The following is a 20,152-nucleotide window of genomic DNA, read 5'->3' on the forward strand; positions in this document are numbered from 1 at the left end:
TCCCCAATGGGGATGTCTGTTTGACTACCCATAATGTGTGTACGAAACCAGGTGTTTCATAACTGAAAAATGGTGTCCATCCAGGATGCAGGTTAGACTGCTTTAATAAACCTCAGGCCCAATAGGAAATATCCGCCACTATTTTAAAAAACACCAAAACATGTAGATCCTGTTTATTCATTGAAGATGTTCTTTTTTGGGGAACCCTTTGTTTAACCATCTAAACCTTCCTAGTTGACGTTGTTGGTGTGCCTTTATATGTGTTCCACAGGTCGCCCATTTGTTCCGAGTATGGGGGTGATCCCCATTTGCTGGCAGATTGAGTGCTGTCCCGGGGAGGGCGGTCTGATTTTAGGGGGTGTCTACTGTAGTCCCTATCTGTATTTCCTGTGTTATGCCTTACTGCAGCTGTGTAATTCCACCAGGTTTGCAGGGGTGCCATTTTGGGTTACGCTTGTCCATCCAGGGGAATTGCCTACTGGACACTGGTATAGGGCTGTACACATTTCACACCTGCATTTAGCATATCCGTGGATGCTTTGCATTATTAGTGGGGGGGAGGTGTGCTACCCACATCCTCCCAGGGGGGGACAACGGATTATCTGCCAAACAACACCGAGCCCCATTTCTGCATACCCAGGATCCCATGGCTGAAACCCCTCGACAGTACCCATTACACATCCTTCATGGGGCGGACTGGGAGGGGAAACCTTCTATGGACTCGACAGTCTGGGGTTTCTGTTCATATGTCCTGCATTTCATGGACACTTGTCATCAACATTAAACACGCTGGTGGTGCATATGTCTAGCTGTGCCTGGTCCCCTGTCCTTCCCTGGTTGGAGATGAAGGCTGGAGGGTTTCCCCACAATTTTGGGTCCTACAATGGACACCAATGTGCATATGTAAAGTGTAGAACTTGTTGGACTGTGTCCATGTGGCCAGTGGTTTTGACTGCTGCTGTATGTTCCCCAATCGGGATGTCTGCTTGACTACCCATAGTGTGTAGTGCTACGAAACCAGGTTTTCCCCGAACCAAATGGTGTACATCCAATGATGCAGGTTAACAACTGCTTTAAATAATCCCCAGAGGTCCCAGTGGGGAAGTATCGCCTTTTTTGTCAGAATGACACCACCATAACAGGTAGATCACGAGCACTTTGGCCCGGTTTTAAAGGGCATTTGAAAATGTAATTAGCAAAAACATATCACTAAATGAATAAAAAACATATTTTAACAAAGTTAAACTTTTGTTATTTGGACAATAGCTTCTGCTATTGACATACAATGCTGTGGGTGGTGCCCGGGTTTCCATACACATGGCTTTCTCAAAGGCCAATTCACAATTCTAACACTACTGTGGTCTCCTTTAAGGACCCTGAGCCAGTGGTCAACATTACTCAAGCCACTGCATCACTTAAAATGCCTTCTACCGCACCTACAGGACTGCATGGATCAGGCATTCCCTTACCCAACTGTGGTTCTTGTACCAATGCCAAGCATCCAGTGTGGTGTACCCCAGCCATACACCTGTACAAAAGGGGGTGGCTACTACAAAAAAGAGACTCCTTGTGAGGTATGACACCCTTGCTCATTATATGTGAAGAGCTGCTGTCATGACATATGGGGGAGGTTCCACAGATATATCTCCCAAAGGGCTCGACAGACAATCATACGGCCTTCATTAGCTATGTTTGGGCACCTGGGAGGTAACTCCCAGATATGCTCTGACTGGGTTCACAATGATGTGAAGTTTACTGAACATACACACATTGCCAACATACTGGCTGACAGGTTGGTGAAGACATCTCCACCCCCCCCACATGGAGAGATGTCTGTACCAGCGGGTTGTGGCCCCCAATGTTCTGTAACGAAAGGTGGGACATGCTCTCCAAGGTAGTGAACACAGCATCCATGGGACCAGCTGGTGCCCCGTTGTACTGGATCTCATTGAGGAATTAGACCCACAGTTAGGACAGCTGTTTATCTTAGCCTCACCTCGGGTAACGCCCCCAAGTTGGGGGACGGCGACTGTAGTCCCACTTCACAGGGCAGTGCCTCCACTGACCCTGGTTATTACCGTCCCATTAGCCATGAGACCTTATCTGCAAAGACAGGGGGAAGGATCATACGGGCCATAGATGACAATAGGGACCTGCATACTTTGCATCCAACCCAGTTTGGCTTGGTCAGGCAGATCATGCTTTAAAAACCTGGTTGACGTTTTGGGGACAGTCACCGAGTCCATTGATGAGGGTCTTGCAGAACATACAGCCTACCACGACCTGGCAAAGGCCTTCAACACAATACCCCCCTCGGGTATCATTGATAAACCCATCGGCTTGGATGTGAACAGTACATCGCGGATGGGTTGCAAACTGGCTAGGTGACACAACCCACGGTCATAGTTGCTGGCAGCATGTCAGACTTACTGCCTGCCACAGGGGGTGCCCCACGGGCTCTGCCCTGGGTCCACTCTTTTCTACATCTACATTTCCAAAGAAAACACACAGGGGGTTATGGCTGACATTGTTTGTAGATGACTGAACCGGTGCCATAGTGGGACGGACATCTGACACAGATATCCTTAAAAGGGGGCCTCACAGATATGGATATCTGCTGTCGGGGACATGGCCTACAGCTAAATGCCAGGAAATGCATAGTCATACCCATTGGGAAGAACAAGGTCCCCCCTGTCCGCCATATGGGTGGCAGTCCACTGACAGGGGGGAATTACCAGGGATCTGGGGACCCAGGTTGTCAGTCACCATTCATTCGAAAACATTGCTATCGTTCGGTAAAAATTTTACATTGCCCACCTGATCGCAGGGATTCACATCTAGATCAGGGTAGGTCATCTCCTTGTACTCATTACTCATTGACCTATGATTGAGTACATTGCCCAGTTCGAAGGTATCTGACCCCACACCTACAGCAGCTGGGAAGGCCCCATAGGTTCATTTAGACAGATGCAGGGTGTCAGGGATTTGTGTTATGCTGCCCCACTGTAAGGACTCCTGCTCCCATCCATTTGTTCAGTGGTGACCTGTGCCTGACATACAGGCCTTGACCCATATTTGATGACTATGCTTCACCTACTGGATCTACATCCCTCAGAACCACAGGGCAGGTGACGTGAACCTTGAACCCTTAATAGAAAGTGTTGGAGTGACACAAAATCACCCAGACACTCACTATGCTGTGGAACAACATCACAGTACATTTAGGCAGAGAACCTTGCTGCCTTGTTCGAGGGGATCTTGTCCATTTGGGTGGGGATTGCAGATATACCCCAGGGATTACATCATTGTCACTGCTTGACAGAGGTACAGCAATATAATAGGCATTTTTCTCCAGACTGGAGGGTTAAAAACATAACTTTGGGCCCAGGGTTATGGCTGCCCTTGGGTAGATAGCCTACTCTGTACCTATGGACCTATGAACCTATGTTCATAGTTTGTCCCATTCACACTTGTCTATCCCCTATCCTCATTCTTTTTTATATTTCTGTGGCATTTATTGAACTATGTATTACCTGCAGGTATGCTGTCTACAGTGCACATAAACACGGGTTTATTACAGTGTATCTGTGTACCTACCTCTGTGATACTGAGGACTACCACACATCCTTCACAGCATTACATGCATATGTCCATTCTATTTTCTTTGGCCTGAGGGGGGGTTAAGGCCCGGGTTAAAGTGTCCCTGTTTGTGCAGCATGGTGGTCTTTGACCAGCCTCCTTGCTGTCTGGGATGGACGGTAGTGTTGGGGGTGTTTGGCATGTGTTTTCACTGCCGGTACATCTGTGGAGGTGGGTTGGCACATGTTCCTCTTTGCAGGGGCCCCATCCTGGGCATTTGTGTCATGCATCTACACTTGGCACGGGCCCTATGTCCTGTGCTATTCCCACATGTATGCCTTTCTGCATTTAACCCCGGTTTCCCTTTTGGCCTTTGCCAAAACCCGGACAGGTACCCTTTTACCCCCTTTTTCCCCTTTTTTTTTTGGGGGTTGGCGGCCCCCTTGGGGGAAAGGTTTGGCCCCCGCCCCCTAGGGGCCCCCCTCGCCCAAAATTTTTGGGGGGAGGGGCCCCGGGGGTTCAATTTTTATATATCCTGCATTACATGGACACTTGTCATCAACCTTAAACACGCTGGTGGTGCATATGTCTCGCTGTGCCGTGCCACGGCTATCGTTCATCTGGTGGGCGGTAGCGGCTGGATGGAATTCTGTTAAGTACAATTTTTGGGTCCTACAATGGACACCAATGTGCATATGTAAAGTTAGATGTTGCTGGACTGTGTGCAACTGGCCAGTGGTTCTGACTGCTGCTGTATGTACCCCAATCGCGGATGTCTGTTTAACTACCCATATTACGTAGTGCTACGTAAACCGGGTTTAGTAGATCTGAGAACAAATGGTGTACATCCAGAGATGCAGGTTAGCAACTACTTTAAATACACCACAGACGTCCCAGTAGGACATATCCGTCACTGTATTGTCAACATAACACCACCAGAACATGTAGATCCCCTATGTATTCATTGAAGCATGTTTTCTTTATAAGTGGGAACGCCATAGTTTACATATCCTAGTTGACGTTGTTCGTGTGCCATTAGTATGTGTTCCAAAGGTCGCCCATTTCTTCCGCGGTATGACAGAGAGTGATCCCCATTTTGTTGCTGGCAGATTGAGTGCTGTGTACGCCAGTATTCGCACGGCGGTCCGGCTTTGTATGGGGTATGTCTACTGTGGTCCCTATGTGTATTTCCTGTATTATGCCTTACTGCAGCTGTGTAATTCCACCGGGTTTGCAGGTATGGGTGCCATCTTTGTCGTACGCCTGTCCATCCATGGGAATTGCCTGCTGGACACTGGTATGGGCTGTACACATTCCACACCTGCATTTAGCATTATCCGGTGGATGCTTTGCATTATTAGTGGGAGTAAGGCAGGTGCTACACCCACATCCCTCCCACGGGGTGGAACAACGGATTATCTGCCAAACAACACCGAGCACTGTTTCTGCATACCCAGGATCCCATGGCTGCAACACTCGATGGTACCCATTCCACATCCTTCATGTGTGTGGGACTGGGATGTGGACGCACTTGTATGGACTCTGGACTCTGGGGATTTCTGTCCATATGTCCTGCATTTCATGGACACTTGTCATCAACCTTAATAACGCCGGTGGTGCATATGTGTAGCTGTGCTGTAGTCACAGCTGTCGCTTTTCTTCTGCTGGAATGATGACGGCTGCATGTTGTTCGATAGTATCAATTTTTGGGTCCTACAATGGACACCAGTGTGCATATGTAAAGTGTAGAACTTGTTGGACTATGTACATCTGGACAGTGGTTTCGGCTGCATCTGTATGTTCCCCAATCGGGGATGTCTGTTTGACTACCCATAATATGTAGTGCTACGTAAACCAGGTGTTTCATAACTTGAATGCAAATGGTGTCCATCCACGGATGCAGGTTAGCGACTGCTTTCAATAAACCTCATAAGGCCCAATAGGACTTATCCGCCACTATAGTGTCATAATAACACCAGCAACACATGTAGATCCTGTTTATTCATTGACAGATGTTCTTCATCACTGTGAACACCATTGTTTAACCATACTATAACCTTCCTAGTTGACGTTGTTGGTGTGCCATTAATATGTGTTCCACAGGTCGCCCATTTGTTCCGCAGTATGGAAGTGGGTGATCCCCATTCCCCTGCTGGCAGATTGAGTGCTGTGCTGCGGTGCGCACGGCGGTCTGGATTTCTATGGGGTGTGTCTACTGTAGTCCCTATCTGTATTTCCTGCGTTATGCCTTACTGCAGCTGCGTACTTCCACCAGGTTTGCAGGTATGGGTGCCATCTTGCTAAATGCGGCTTGTCCACCCATGGGAATTGCCTACTGGACACTGGTATTGGGCTGTACACATTTCACACCTGCATTTAGCAATATCCGGTGGATGCTTTGCATTATTCGTGGGGAGTGAGGCATGTGCTACACCCAAATCCCTCCCACGGGGCGGGACAACGGATTATCTGCCAAACAACACCGAGCACCATTTCTGCATACCCACGATCCCATGGCTGAAACCCTCGACAGTACCCATTACACATCCTTCATGTGTGCGGGACTGGGATGTGTACGAACATCTATGGACTCGACAGTCCATGGTTTTCTGTTCATATGTCCTGCATTTCATGGACACTTGTCATCAACATTGAACACGCAGGTGGTGCATATATCTAGCTGTGCCATGCTCACGACTGTCGCTTCTCCTGGTTGGATGATGAAGGCTGGATGGTATTCCGTACGGGGCAGTTTTTGGGTCCTACAATGGACACCAATGTGCATATGTAAAGTATAGAACTTGTTGGACTGTGTCCATGTGGCCAGTAGTTCTGACTGCTGCTGTATGTTCCCCATTCGCAGATGTCTGCTTGACTACCCATAGTGTGTAGTGCTACGTAAGACAGGTTCTCCCAAGCCGACACCAAATGGTGTACATCCAATGATGCCGGTAAACAACTGCTTTAAATAATCCCCAGAGGTCCTAGTAGGGAAGTATCGCCACTTTCTTGTCAGACTGACACCACCATAACAGGTAGATCACGAGCACTTTGGCCCGGTCTTAATGGGCATTTGCAAATGTGATTAGCAGAAACATATCACTAAATGAATAATGATACATATTTTAACAATAAAGTTGATCTTATGTTATTTGGACAATAGCGTCTGCTATTGACATACAATGCTGTGGGTGGTGCCGGTTAACATACACATCGCATTCTCAAAGGCGGATTCACAATTCTGAACACTACTGTGGTCTCCTTTAGGGACCCTTAGCCAGTGGTCGACATTACTCAGGCCACTGCGTCACTTACATATGCCTTCTACCGGCACCTACAGGACTGCATGGATCAGGCATTCCCTTACCCAACTGTGGTTCTTTGTACCAATGCCAAGCATCCGGTGTGGTGTACCCCAGCCATACCCACTCTGTATGAAGACAGGAAGTGGCTACTACATGACAGAGCTGACTCCTTGTGAGGTATGACACCCTTGCTCATTATACGTGAAGAGCTACAAGCTGTCATGACATAATCCGGGGCAGGTTACACAGATATATCTCCAAGGACTCGACAGACAATCATACGGCCTCCATTAGCTATGCCGGACACCTGGGAGCTAACTCCCAGATATGGTCTGACTGGGTTCACAATGATGTGAAGTGTACTGAACATACACACATTGCCAACATACTGGCTGACAGGTTCGGTGAAAACATCTCCACCCCCCCCCTACATGGAGAGATGTCTGTACCAGCGGATTGTGGCACCCGAATGTTCTGTAACGCACAGGTGGTACATGCTCTCCCCAAGGTAGTGAACACAGCATCCATGGGAACAGCTGGTGTCCTGATTGTGTACTACGCGATCTCATTGAGGAATTAGACCCACAGTTAGGACAGCTGTCTGATCTTAGCTTCACCTCGGGTAGCGTGCAAGTTGTGGCGCACGGCGACTGTAGTCCCACTTCACAGGGGCAGTGCCTCCACTGACCCTGGTTATTACCGTCCCATTAGCCTGGGATTCCTTATCAGGAAAGACACGGGGAAGGATCATACTGCAGGCCATAGATGACGACTTACGGGACCTGCATACTTTGCATACAACCCATTTGGCGGTCAGGGGCAGATCATGCGTTTAGAACCTGGTTGACGTTTTAGGGACTGTCATCGGGGCCATTGATGAGGGTCATGCAGTCCTTACAGCCTACCTCGACCTGTCAAAGGCCTTCAACACAATACCCCCCTCGGGTATCATTCATAAAGTCATCGGCTTGGATGTGAACATGTACATCGCGGGATGGGTTGCATACTGGCTAGGTGACACAACCCACGCCGTCATAGTTGCTGGCAGCATGTCAGACTTACTGCCTGTCACAGGCGGACTACCACGGGGCTCTGCCCTGGGTCCACTCTTTTTCTACATCTACATTTCCAAAGTAAAAGCACACACAGGGGGGTTAGGGCTGACATTGTTTGTAGATGACTGCGAACCAGGTGCCATAGTGGGACGGACATCTGACACAGATATCCTTGAAAGGGGCCTCACAGATATGGATATCTGCTGTCAAGGACAAGGCCTACAGCTAAATGCCAGGTTATGCATAGTCATACCCATTGGGAAGAACAAGGTCACCCCTGTCCGCCATATGGCTGGCGGTCCACTGATCATGGGGGGGGACTTACCAGGGATCTGGGGACCCAGGTTGTCAGTCACCATTCATTCGACACACACATTGCTATCGTGTTTCGGTTGACGTTCTACATTGCCCACCTGTTCGTGCAGTGTTTCACATCTAGATCAGGGTAGGTCTTCATCTCCTTGTACTCATTACTCATTGGACCTATGATTGAGTATATTGCCCAGTTCTGACGGTATCTGATCCGACACCTACAGCAGCCGGGAAGGCCCCATAGGTTCATCGTCTGACAGATGCAGGGTGTCAGGGATTTATGTTATGCTGCCCCACTGTAAGGACTCCTGCTCCATTCAGTCACATACCACTTGTTCAGTGGTGACCCGTGCCTGACATACGAGGCCATGTTGACCCATATTTGATTACTATGCTTCACCTACTGGATCTACATCCCTCAGAACCACGAGGGCAGGTGACGTGAACCTTGACATGATCATTGCTAGATTGTGTTGGAGTGACACATACATCACCCAGACAGTCACTATGCTGTGGAACAACATCACAGTACATGTGTGGCAGACAACCTTGCTAGCCTTGTTCGAGGGGGATATTGTCCATTGGATGGGGGATTGCAGATATACCTCAGGGATTACATCATTGTCACTGCTTGACAGAGGTACAGCAATATAATGGGCATTTTCTCTCCGGACTGAAGGGTTGGCGAAGGTAACATAACTGTGGCCTAGGGTTATGGATGCCCTTGGGTAGATAGCCTACTCTGCACCTATGGTCCTATGACCCCATGTTCATAGTTTGTCCCATTCACACTTGTCTATCCCCTATCCTCATTCTTATGTGTATATTTCTGTGGCATGTGATAGAACTATGTATTACCTGCAGGTATGCTGTCTACAGTGCACATACATCACAGTTGATTGCAGTGTATCTGTGTACCTACCTCTGTGATACCAAGGACTACCACACATCCTTCACAGCATTACATGCATATGTCCATTCTATTGTTCTTTGGCCTGAGGGGGGTGTTAAGGCAAAGGTTCCACGTGTCCCTGTTTGTGTACGCGTCATGGTGGTCTTTGACCTGCCTCCATTGCTGTCATGGGATGGACGGTTGTATTGGTGTGTGTTTGGCATGTGTTTTCACTGCCGGTACATCTGTGGGAGGTGGGTTTGGCACATGTTCCTCTTTGCAAGAGGCCCCATCCTGGACATTTGTGTCATGCATCTACACTTGGCACGTGACATATGCCCTGTGCTATTCCCACACTCGTGTATGCCTTCCTGCATTACTACTGCGTGTTACTGGCTGTTTGTATCTGGTACGCATGGCTATTATGGGGGATAGCTTGGCCTATTCCCATGCTATGACATACCCATCCATCCAGGCATATACATGTTGTTCCATCCTCTGCGTTGTCCGTGGGTGTTTTCCCATTCGGCAACGCTACTCTACAAGTGTGATGTCCCACCTTCCCCTTCTGTGCCTGTGGCACCCTGTTAGGGCGTCCTGCTTGGTGGGCAGATGTTCCGCCTTATGTGTTGTGTTTGACATGTCTGCATAGCTACTCATCGGTACGGTGGCTGTGCATACCGCCTTGTCCAGATGTGTACAGTTATGGGCACCATGGCGTGTGCACGCCTATGGGGTTTCGACGGGGCATACCACATGCGGGATGTACACATTCTGCCGGAACATTCACATGCAGCCGTTTGGATATCTGTACCTGGGGTGGGCTGTTAAGTTGTGGGGTACATATTTTCCCGCGTGGCACTGCCTTGGACAATACTTCTTAATACATTTCAGGTATGCCCATTGTGTGTAGGTGTGTAGCTGCGCAAGGCTGCTAGCTGGGTTGGGTGCACGGTCGTACATGGGTTTCATGCTATGATGGAGCTGTTGTGTATTACATTTGCATGCATGAGTTCCGCTTCTGGATATTACGGTTCGCCATACGCCGTCCTATATGTATGCGACGGGCACGTTGCTGGGTGTAATACATGTTGCTATGCACAAGTTTGCCTGTGTTTAGGGTATCTTGTTTCCTTCTTGTTGTTATATCGACACGGCTACCTAGCTGTGTACTCTCACTACTGCTGGTGTCCATGCCCATGTCGATACTTCTGTGTGTTTACGGCGCGCTGACATGCTGCGGTACACCTTCACTGAGTATGCCCACTGACAGTGCATTGCGGGATGGACACGGTATTACGCATCTCCTTAGTTCCTTGGACGGGTTCACTTTGGACTTCGTGGGTTAATGTTTGGTTCTCCGTTTTGTGTGTACGGTACTATGTTGCATAGTCTGCCTACGTTTCATTATCCACGGAGCCTGTCTGGTGCGGTTACTATTGCAGGCGGCCTGTGGCAGTCAGCACTTTAGGTTGCTCATCGCCTGCACGCTTGGCCACGCCTACGGGCGCATCCTACTTGGACTCGCTCACGTGCCCTCCGCACGTGTCTGTGGTGGCGGCGCGCACTCATTACTATGCATATGGCACTACTACGCCGATTATACACTGCACTACCGGTGCAAGCCTTACACCGGCCTTGCGCCGAGCTTCATGAATCCCGGGGAATGTGTTTGCTTTTTGGGGGGGCTAAGAAAAAGTTGAGTCAGTTAGCCAGGTGTCAATGGATGAAAAGGAACCTTGAGGTACTTGTTGAGGGTTGATATGTTTTTGGGAGCTACTTATGCGGGTGGAGTCATCCATGTAGTAAACTATTGTGCCTGATTTGGAGGTATCTGGGGGGTTATTAATGAAGGTGTTGAAAAGAATGGGACATGTGGACACTGAGATGAAAGAGTAGAAGTCTTTTAGCCATTTTACAGCTTATGATCTGTTAGCAAAATAGCTAATAAACTATGTGGTAGAAGTTTCATAAAATCCTAGAGTTGGCAGATTGTTTTACAAGGATGGGGTGTGACACTGTGTCATAGAATTCAGAAAGGTCTAGAAAGAGGGCAGATACTATCCTTCCTTCATTTCTAATGGTATTTATGGTATCAGTGAAATGTAGGAGGGCTATAGTACACACTAGATTTTTGGAATTCATAGAATATATTACAGGAACTACTAGTTTCTTAAAATTCACATATTCTATTAACAAGGAAGCACTAAAATACTTGGATGTTGAAGTGTATAAAAGGAATGGGAAGTTCGAAACTAAAGTGTTTAGAAAAGAAACTTATGTGAATTCATTTCTACACTATGACAGTGCTCACCCCCTGCATAGTAAAAGAAACATTGTCAAAGGGCAATATGTAAGGGGGTCGAGAATGACTAGTTTGGATTTGAATTTTGAACAAGAATGTAAAATATTGGAGAAAATGTTTTTAGAGCGTGGATATCCAGAAAATTTTGTGTGGAATATTAGGGAAGAGGTCGAAAGAGGCAGAAAGGACAGATTCCAACCTATTATAGGTAGGGGAACACACAGTGAGAGTATTAATTCTAATCCTGGGATAAGTAGGAATAATGATAAACATGAAATATATGTGAAAAGTTTAGTGGTGGAGTATAATGCTTCCAATCAAAGGATGAAAGAATTCTTGGGTACTGAATGAAATAAATTCTCCACTTTGACTGACATAGATGAGGTCACGAATATACAACCAAAAATAGTGTATAAAAACTCTCAGAATTTAAAAAATATATTAGAAAGGAAAGTAAATATTAAACAACAGGGAGATAGGAACAAAGTGGGAACATTTAAGTGCGGTAGGTGTCAGCAGTGCCCTTACATTATCAATAAAGGGGAAGTATATATTGAGAGTAGGAAAAGATGGTTAAAAAGTAATGATTACTATAATTGTGAAAGTAAAGGAGTGATATATCTTGTAGTGTGTCATGAATGTCAATCTTTCTATGTGGGGAAGACAGAGAGACATTTAAAAAGAAGGATATATGAACACACCTACGATATTATAAAAGGGAAATGTACAAATGCACTTTTTAAACATTCTATCAATTGTACTGAATTTAAATATTTATTCTTTGTATTGGATCAAATTAAGCCTGATACAAGGGGTGGCATGTGGGAAGAAATGTTAGAGAGTAAAGAACTTTGGTGGCAGGTCAACCTTGACGCTAGTGCAAAACCAGGAATGAATGAATTTATAACCATTTCCCCACTTCTTAAAATAAGAGCTAACAATGTTTAATTTATTCCAATGTAATTTCTATGTATGGACACTAGAGGGGGTAAGCACACATATATACACATACATAAAAACGGATGAAGGAGAACCTGACAACAAAATAAATATTTTTGTCCTAATGCTTCTTTGAACATAACATAAATTTTTAAAATTTTTAACATGAAGTTGTTTTAAAAGTATTTATTTAACATTCATACATACATTTTATGCAGTATATTTAAATATTTGAAGACTTGAATTGGATGAGGGTAACATTGAATTAATGCACAAGGCACTTTAAAAGGAATGCATTAATATGCAAGGAATGGTTTATGTGATTTGTCAGTTTGATTTTTAAAATAGGGATTTCATTGGTTTTTGAATAAAATTAATTAGTGTTTAAAGTATTTAAGTTGATGGGTAATTATGTATTTTGTCTGATGAAGTCCTTTGGTTAGGACGAAAACGCATGGGATTTATGTGGTGAATAAAAGCGTCAACCAAGTTCTGGTTCAACTGTGTTTATCTGGTCTTTGACGTTATTGAAGGAGTTTGGTCCGTGGCCGTTGGCATTTTTTCTTGGATTCTTGGTTTTGAGAAGTGCCTATCTTTTTCAGGGCTATAGTAGTGCTATCATGGGGACAGAAGTTGTGCTGAGTGGAAGAAGGGAGGTTATTTTTGGTGAGCTGTTGGACGAAACAGGATTAAGTACCTTTTATCAAGAATTTTAGATAAGGGGGATAGAACTGCAATAGGGTGGTGGTTACTAAGCTTGGCATTATTTCCTCTTTTACATAGTATTCTATAAGTTTTGCCAGTTGTGTTGGGCATATGTTTCTGTAATACAGCAGTCTGAGTATGGATAAAGATAGGCTGTAACCTCAACAGTCATTTTTAGACATTTGGCTGGGAGATTGCCGGGTGCTGGGTGGTGGGTTTTAGTTTTAAAATAGTTTTTTTAATGGTTGAGGTGGGAACTGGTTGCAATAAGAAGATGGCAGAGTCACAAGTGTTGCAGGGAATGGATGGGTTGGTGGAAGGGGGAAGGTGTTTGATTTGAGATATGACTGAGTTTATGAAGAGTAGATTACACAGAGTGGAAGTGTTTTCCATGTACTTGGGCACTGTGTATTTAGGCTGGGTAGCATTACCAGGTTTGAGGAGTTTGTCAATAGCTAACAAAACTGCAAGAATGTTCTTGAATTCTGTAAGTTTTCGGACTGTAGGTTAGTGTATTAGTTGTTTAAATGTATTTTGATTTCATATTTAGTGTGATATCTTTGTGGCATAATATTTGTAGGTTGTTCATAGGTGTGTACTAGACAAATGGCCTTGGAGCCTTTACAAGCCTAGCCCATAGGATTACTCTGGCATTGCGCCACCTGACTTTAATACCTAGTGCCTCTGTCGAGTAGAGTCACTGGCCCTGGGGTGATCCCTGGGGTGAATTTTCTATTTCCCATCCACACATCAAGATTTCTCTTCAAGAGGGCCAGTGTGGTGTGCTGTTTGACATGTATGGGAAGTCTATTCCATATCATGGGCAGTGTCTGGGTTATGCACCTATCCCTCCAGCATGTTCTGCTGATTGTGGTAATGAGGTTGAGGTCTCTGGAGAGTGTGGTGCAGAGGGATTGGGATTTCTTTAGATGTAGAATTTCTAACAGAGCTAGGTCTGACATGGCTTTGTAAGTCAAGCAGAGATAACCTCTAAGTAGGTGATATGAGAGAGAGAATAGTTGGAGTTTTTTTAGTCTGTCCATATAGAACAAGTGTTTAAGGCCTAGGATGCCTCTCTGTGAGGTACTTTTGTGGCCTCTCCAGTTGTTGCAAGTGTCTAGTGAGGTACGTGTCAAATGGGGCATTGTACTCAATGATTGACCTAATGAGGGAAGAGTAGAGGGAGACAATGACCTCTTTCTTCCTGGATGCCAAACCCTTAGTAATGAGATGTGCCACCTAGAAGGACTTTCTGACCACAGTGTCAATGTGGTGGTCAAAAGAGAGATTGCTATCAACCTGTGTCCCCAGATCTCTCATTACATCTTCTGTGTTTAGTGGACTACCATCAATGTGGTAATTCATGTGAACTGGGTTTTTCCCAAAGGGGATGATGACACATTGTTTGGCATTAAGCTTAAGGCCATGGTTCTGACACCAGTCGTTTGTCTAAGTAAGGAATTTCTGTAGGATGTCAACATCACTTGGGAAGTTAATAATAGCTCCCACTTTGTCCGCCAGAGTCCCTTTGTGTTGGCCTGGACTGCAGAGAAGTAGATACCAAACAGGAGAGGACCCAGGACTGAACCCTGTGGGACTCCACTCGTGACTGGTCAGCAGTCTGACTTGGAGTCAGCTACGTTCACACTGTGGGTTCTATCTGTGAGCCAGTTTGCAACCCACCTAGTGACATAGGGGTCAATGCTTAGCTTAGTGAGTTTTTCTATGATTCCTGAGCGGGAAATGGTATCAAAGGCCTTGGCCAGATCAAGGTAGGCTATATGAACCACCTTGCCTTCATCCACAGCTCTGGGGACTGACTCAAAGAAGTCAACCAAGTTGAGCAAGCATGATCTACCCTTCACAAAACCAAACTGTGTGGGATCCAGAGTTTGGAGATTTCCCTATATCCTTGTTTATTAGGTCCATGATGATGCATTCCATAGCTTTGCATATCAGACTCGTCTGGCTAATAGGTTCATAAGTTGGTACTAGGCTATCAGTCCTAGTGCCTATACAAGCCTAGCTATAACAGTTCCATGGCTATTTCTTCCCAGGAAATTTACTTCCCTGGTCCCCTGTCTAGCAGGGCAATTGATGTGATTCCCGGGGTGAATTTCCTATCTCCTAGCCAATTGTCAATGTTCCTTTTGAAGAGGGCCAAGGAGGCACTCTGCTTGACATGTATGGGCAGTCTATTCCAGAGTATGGGGAGTCAGTGGGACAGGAACCTATCCCTCCAGCATGTTTTGCTCATTGTAATGACCAGGTTTAGGTCCCTGGAGCATGTGGCTCTGAGGGATTGGGAATTCTTTAAGTGTAGCATGTCCAGCAGCTCTGGGTTTGACATGGCCTTGTATGTTAAGCAGAGATCGCCTCTGAGTAGACGATATGCGACAGAGTATAACTGGAGTTTTTTAGATGGTCAGCATAAGGCATCTGTTTTAGGCCTCTGATTCTTTTAGTGAGATATTTCTGTGGCCTTTCCAATGGTTGCAGGTGTCTTGTGAGATACATACCAAATATGGCCTTGTACTCTATAATGGGTCTAATGAGGGAAGAGTACAGTGGGACAATGACCTCCTTTTTTCTGGATGAAAAGCCCTTAGTGATGAGATGTGCCACATAGAAGGATTTCCTGACAGTTGTGGTGATGTGGTTATCGAAGGTGAGACCACTGTCCACCTGTGTCCCTAAGTCCCTTATCACACTTTTGGTGTTTAGTGTACTGCCCCTTATGTGGTAATTCATGGGTACATGTTTTTTTCCCAAACAGGATAACTATGCATTTCTTGGCATTGAATTTGAGCCCATAGCTCTGGCACCAAGCATCTGTCTCTGTAAGGCCCTTTTGTAGAATATTCACATCACTCGGGGATTTGATAATGGCTCCCAGTTTGCAGTCATCTGCGAACTTTGTTAGCCAGAGTCCCTTGGTGTTGGCCTGTACTTTGGAGAAGTAGATGCCAAATAAGAGTGGTCCTATGATTGAACCCTGTGGTATTTCACTTGCCACTTGTCTGGAGCTAGATTTGGAGTTGGCTACTTTTACTGTGTGTGTTCTGTCAGTAAGCCAGTTTGTGACCCATCAACTGATGTAGGGATTAATGCCCAGCTTAGTAAGTTTATCTATGATTCCAGATTGAGGAATAGTGTCAAAGGCCTTTGTGAGGTCCAGATAGGCTTTGTGGATCATTTTACCCAGGTCCATGGCTCTGGAGACTGATTTGAAGAAGTCAATCATGTTGAGGAGACAAAATCGGCCTTTCACAAAACCAAACTGAGTGGGGTCCAGTGTTTGAAGGTTGCCAGTGTCTTTCTTTATAAGTTCCATGATAATGTGTTCCATGGCTTTGCATATCAGGCTAGTCAGGCTGATGGGATGATAGTTCCCAGGGTCCAAGGTGGATCCCCCCTTGTGGAGTAGGATAATTGTAGCTGTGCACCACTCACTGGGCAGGAAGCCTGAGGTGAGGCTATGATTAAACATGACACTTAGGTGAGGTGCTAGTTCATTTTGTAGTTCATGTAGTACACAGCCCAGGATATCATCTGGTCCCATGGATGCTGTATTCTTGGCTTTGGACAGGGCATTTTTTACCTGTGAAGCCATAATTGCCAGTATTTGGCAATCTTTTGGTATTGGGATGGGCCCTTTAGAGGGTGAGAGGGGGTGAACTTGGCACTAAATCAATCTGCCAGGATATTGGCAATATCCTTGGGATCAGTATATTTAGTGTCATTCTGTAGTAGCTCACAGCAGATCTGAGCATTACCATTTAGATTATTGACATAACTGTAGAATGCCTTGTGGATGTTCTTAGAATCTTTGGCAATTTTGTTTTCATAACTAGCTTTGGAGGATTTTATGAGGGATCTCAGCTTCTTACTGGGGCTGGTAAGGGATTTTTTTGTATCCTGGAATTTTCCTCTTTTCTGAAACAGTTTCTTCCTTCTGTTGTATAACTTGTTTCTGGCAGGGGACCACCAGATTGACTTCCTTTTTTTTGGAGGAGAGCATCTTGGTTCTATTTGGAATGGCACAATTTATGCACAAGTGGATATGCTCATACAGTGCCTTGATGTAGGATTTGGCAGTCGAACTTTCAGTTCCCATCTGCATGGGTATCGTGAAGTTTGTCACTTCTGACTTGAGTAGCATGAAGTTGGCTTTGGAGAAATTTTTTTATGGAGGTATCCCTACTGGGGTGGGGGTGGGATGTGGACATCAAGGGTGATTATTTTTTTGGTCGGACCTGACCAACGAGGGGGTGACCACCGGTGTAGAGCAACGATCTCCCATGTTGGTAATGACCAGGTCTAGGATATTGGAGGCCCTGGTGGGACTATGAATTAGTTGATCCAGGGCATTGGAATTTATGAATTCCAAGAACCATTGGGCAAAGGTGTTGGTACCTGGGTAGTTTCCCAATTAATGGCAGGTTAGTTGAAATCACCCAGTATTAGGGTGTTAGGTTGTATCATAATATTTTCCAGTATGTTTAGAAAGGTGTAGTGAGAATCTTGGGGCATGGTGGGGGATCTGTAGCAAGCTACAATTTGGATTGCAGTCTTACCTAGTGTTAGTTGCACCTGTAGTATTTCAGATGCATTGTGTTGGGCAACTAGCCTGGAGGTGTGAGTATCATTGGTGAATATGGACACTCCACCATCTTTAGTGTTTCAGTCCTGGTTTGGTGGCTGAAAAGTGTGGTAAGAGTTGTAGCCTGGTATTGCAGGGGTGCTCTCTGTATCCTTGAACCAGGTATCAGTTACTGCACAGATATCAATGTTCTCCATTTTTAGGAGTGTCTGGAGAGAGTGCATTTGGAGATTTAGACTTCTAGCATTGAGCAGCATTACCTTCAGATTTTGCATGCTTTTATCTGTTATGGCGGTAGATTTGTCTTTTGAGCCTTGCCTAAAAAAGGCACTAGGGGGTGCCAAGAGCCTTATCCAGTAATGGGGCGATAGTTCCCAGGGTCTGTAGTCGCTCCTTCTTTGTGGAGAGGGATGACTGTAGCAGTGCACCATTCAGTAGGGACAAAGCCTAAGGTGAAGCTGTGGTTGAACAGGACACACAGCTAAGGTGCCAGTTCACTCTGTAGTTCATGTAGAACATAGCCAGGGATATTATCAAGTCCCATAGAAGCTGTATTCTTGACCTGAGACAATGATGTTTTAACCTGTACAGCAGTAATACTGGGTGCCTGGCAATCTACTGGTATTGTGATTTGTCCTTTGAGGGGAGAGGGGTAAAGCTGGCACTGAATCTGTTGGTCAGTATATTAGCAATATCTGTTGGCTTGGTATAGGAGGTACCATTGTGCAGTAGCTCAGAGCAAATCCGGATATTGCTGTGGAGATTCTTTACATAACTATAGAAGGCTTTCTAGTTGTCTTTATTATCTGCTGCAATTCTGTTTTCATAGCTAGCTTTAGAGAATTTGATGAGGGATCTCAACATTTTGTTGAGGCTGTTAAGGGAGTTTTTCCAGTCTTGGGACTTCATCTTTTTCTGCATCAGTTTCCTCCTTCTGTTGTAGAGTTTGTTTATGGCAGAGGACCACCAGATTGGCTTCCTTTTTTTTGGAGGAGAGCGTCTTGGTTCTATTGGGTATGGCAAGATCCATGTATGTGTGTACATGTTGGTACAGTGCAATGGTGTATGATTTGGAAGTCATGCAACTATTCTCCATTTACATGGGGGCCGTGAAGTTAGCCACTTCTGTTTTTAGGAGCTCAAAGTTGCCTTTAGAGAAGTTGTTCATGGTGGTTACCTTTGTGGGGGAGAGGTGGGAGGGTTGTGGATTTCCAATGTGATTAGTTTGTGGTCGGCTCTAACCACTGAGGCATTGACTATTGAGGTAGAGCAACGGTCACCCATGTTAGTAATGACCAGGTCAAGGATGTTGCTACCTCTAGTGGGGGTAAGAAAGAGCTGGTCCAGGGCATTGGAATTAATGAATTCCAGGAAATGTTGGGTAAGTATATTGTTACATGAGTAGTTTTCCCAGTTAATGGAAAGGTGGTTGAAGAGTGTTAGGTTGGGCCCTAATATTTTCCAGGGTGCTTAGGAACATGGAGTGTGAGCCATGGGACATGGTTGGAGATCTATAGCAGGCTATGACCTGAATCGCTGACTTACCCAATGTTAGCTGCAGCTGAAATATCTCTGATGCGTTATGTTGGGCTACCAGTCTGGAGGTGTGTGCATCCTTTATGAATATGTAAAAACCACTGCCTTTGGAGCTACGGTCTAAGTTCTGTGCCCAAAAGGTGTGGAATGAGTTTTAGGCTGGTAGTGCAGCGGTGCTTCCTGCTGCCTTGAACCAGGTCTCTGTTATAACACAAATGTCGATATTCTCCATTTTAAGGAATGCTTCGAGTGAGTGCATTTTGAGATTTAGACTTCTAGCATTGAGCGGCATGACCCTCATTGCATTTTTTTGTAGCTGTTATGGTGGTAATTCGATCTTTTGAACACCGTCTAAAAAAGGCACTATGGGGTGGCAAGAGCCTTGGCCAGTATCTAGAACCCAGGGGTGACAGATGCAGGCCATCTCTGGCAATCGAGGTCGGTCAATCATGTCATCCCAGGCAGACAGATACTGGATCCCCTTAGAATGACACCAGAAACTTAGACAATTGCTGAAATCAATCATTTTCTGCTTGTACTGTGTCATCATTCATGGTAATGCTAGGATGCTGCTCAGGGCTAGGGTCATACCTGCCTGGGCTACATAATCCGAGAGCTGCTCCATGTCTCTTTTCATGTAGTCCAGGGCGGTACATCTCAGGTCATATACAGCCACATGTACAATGGCAGAGTCATATTTGTACCTTTTGTTGAGGGACCTGAGTGCATGCATTATGTGGTGGATCCTGGTACCTGACATTCAGCTGACTGTTGCTTTCTCATTATTCAGCCTAGTGAGTGAGACATCAGTGTGCCTCACTATTGAGTTACATATGAGTAGTGTGTTGGGCATGCTCTTTTGCCTTAGGGGCTTTGGTTGAGTGGCTCACTGTTTAGAAGAGTTATGTGTCTCATGATTAG

The sequence above is a fragment of the Protopterus annectens genome, chromosome 3.part1 (genome assembly GCF_019279795.1).
Source record: "Protopterus annectens isolate FY-2018-M chromosome 3.part1, PAN1.0, whole genome shotgun sequence".
In the NCBI taxonomy this organism is placed as follows: Eukaryota; Metazoa; Chordata; order Ceratodontiformes; family Protopteridae; genus Protopterus; species Protopterus annectens.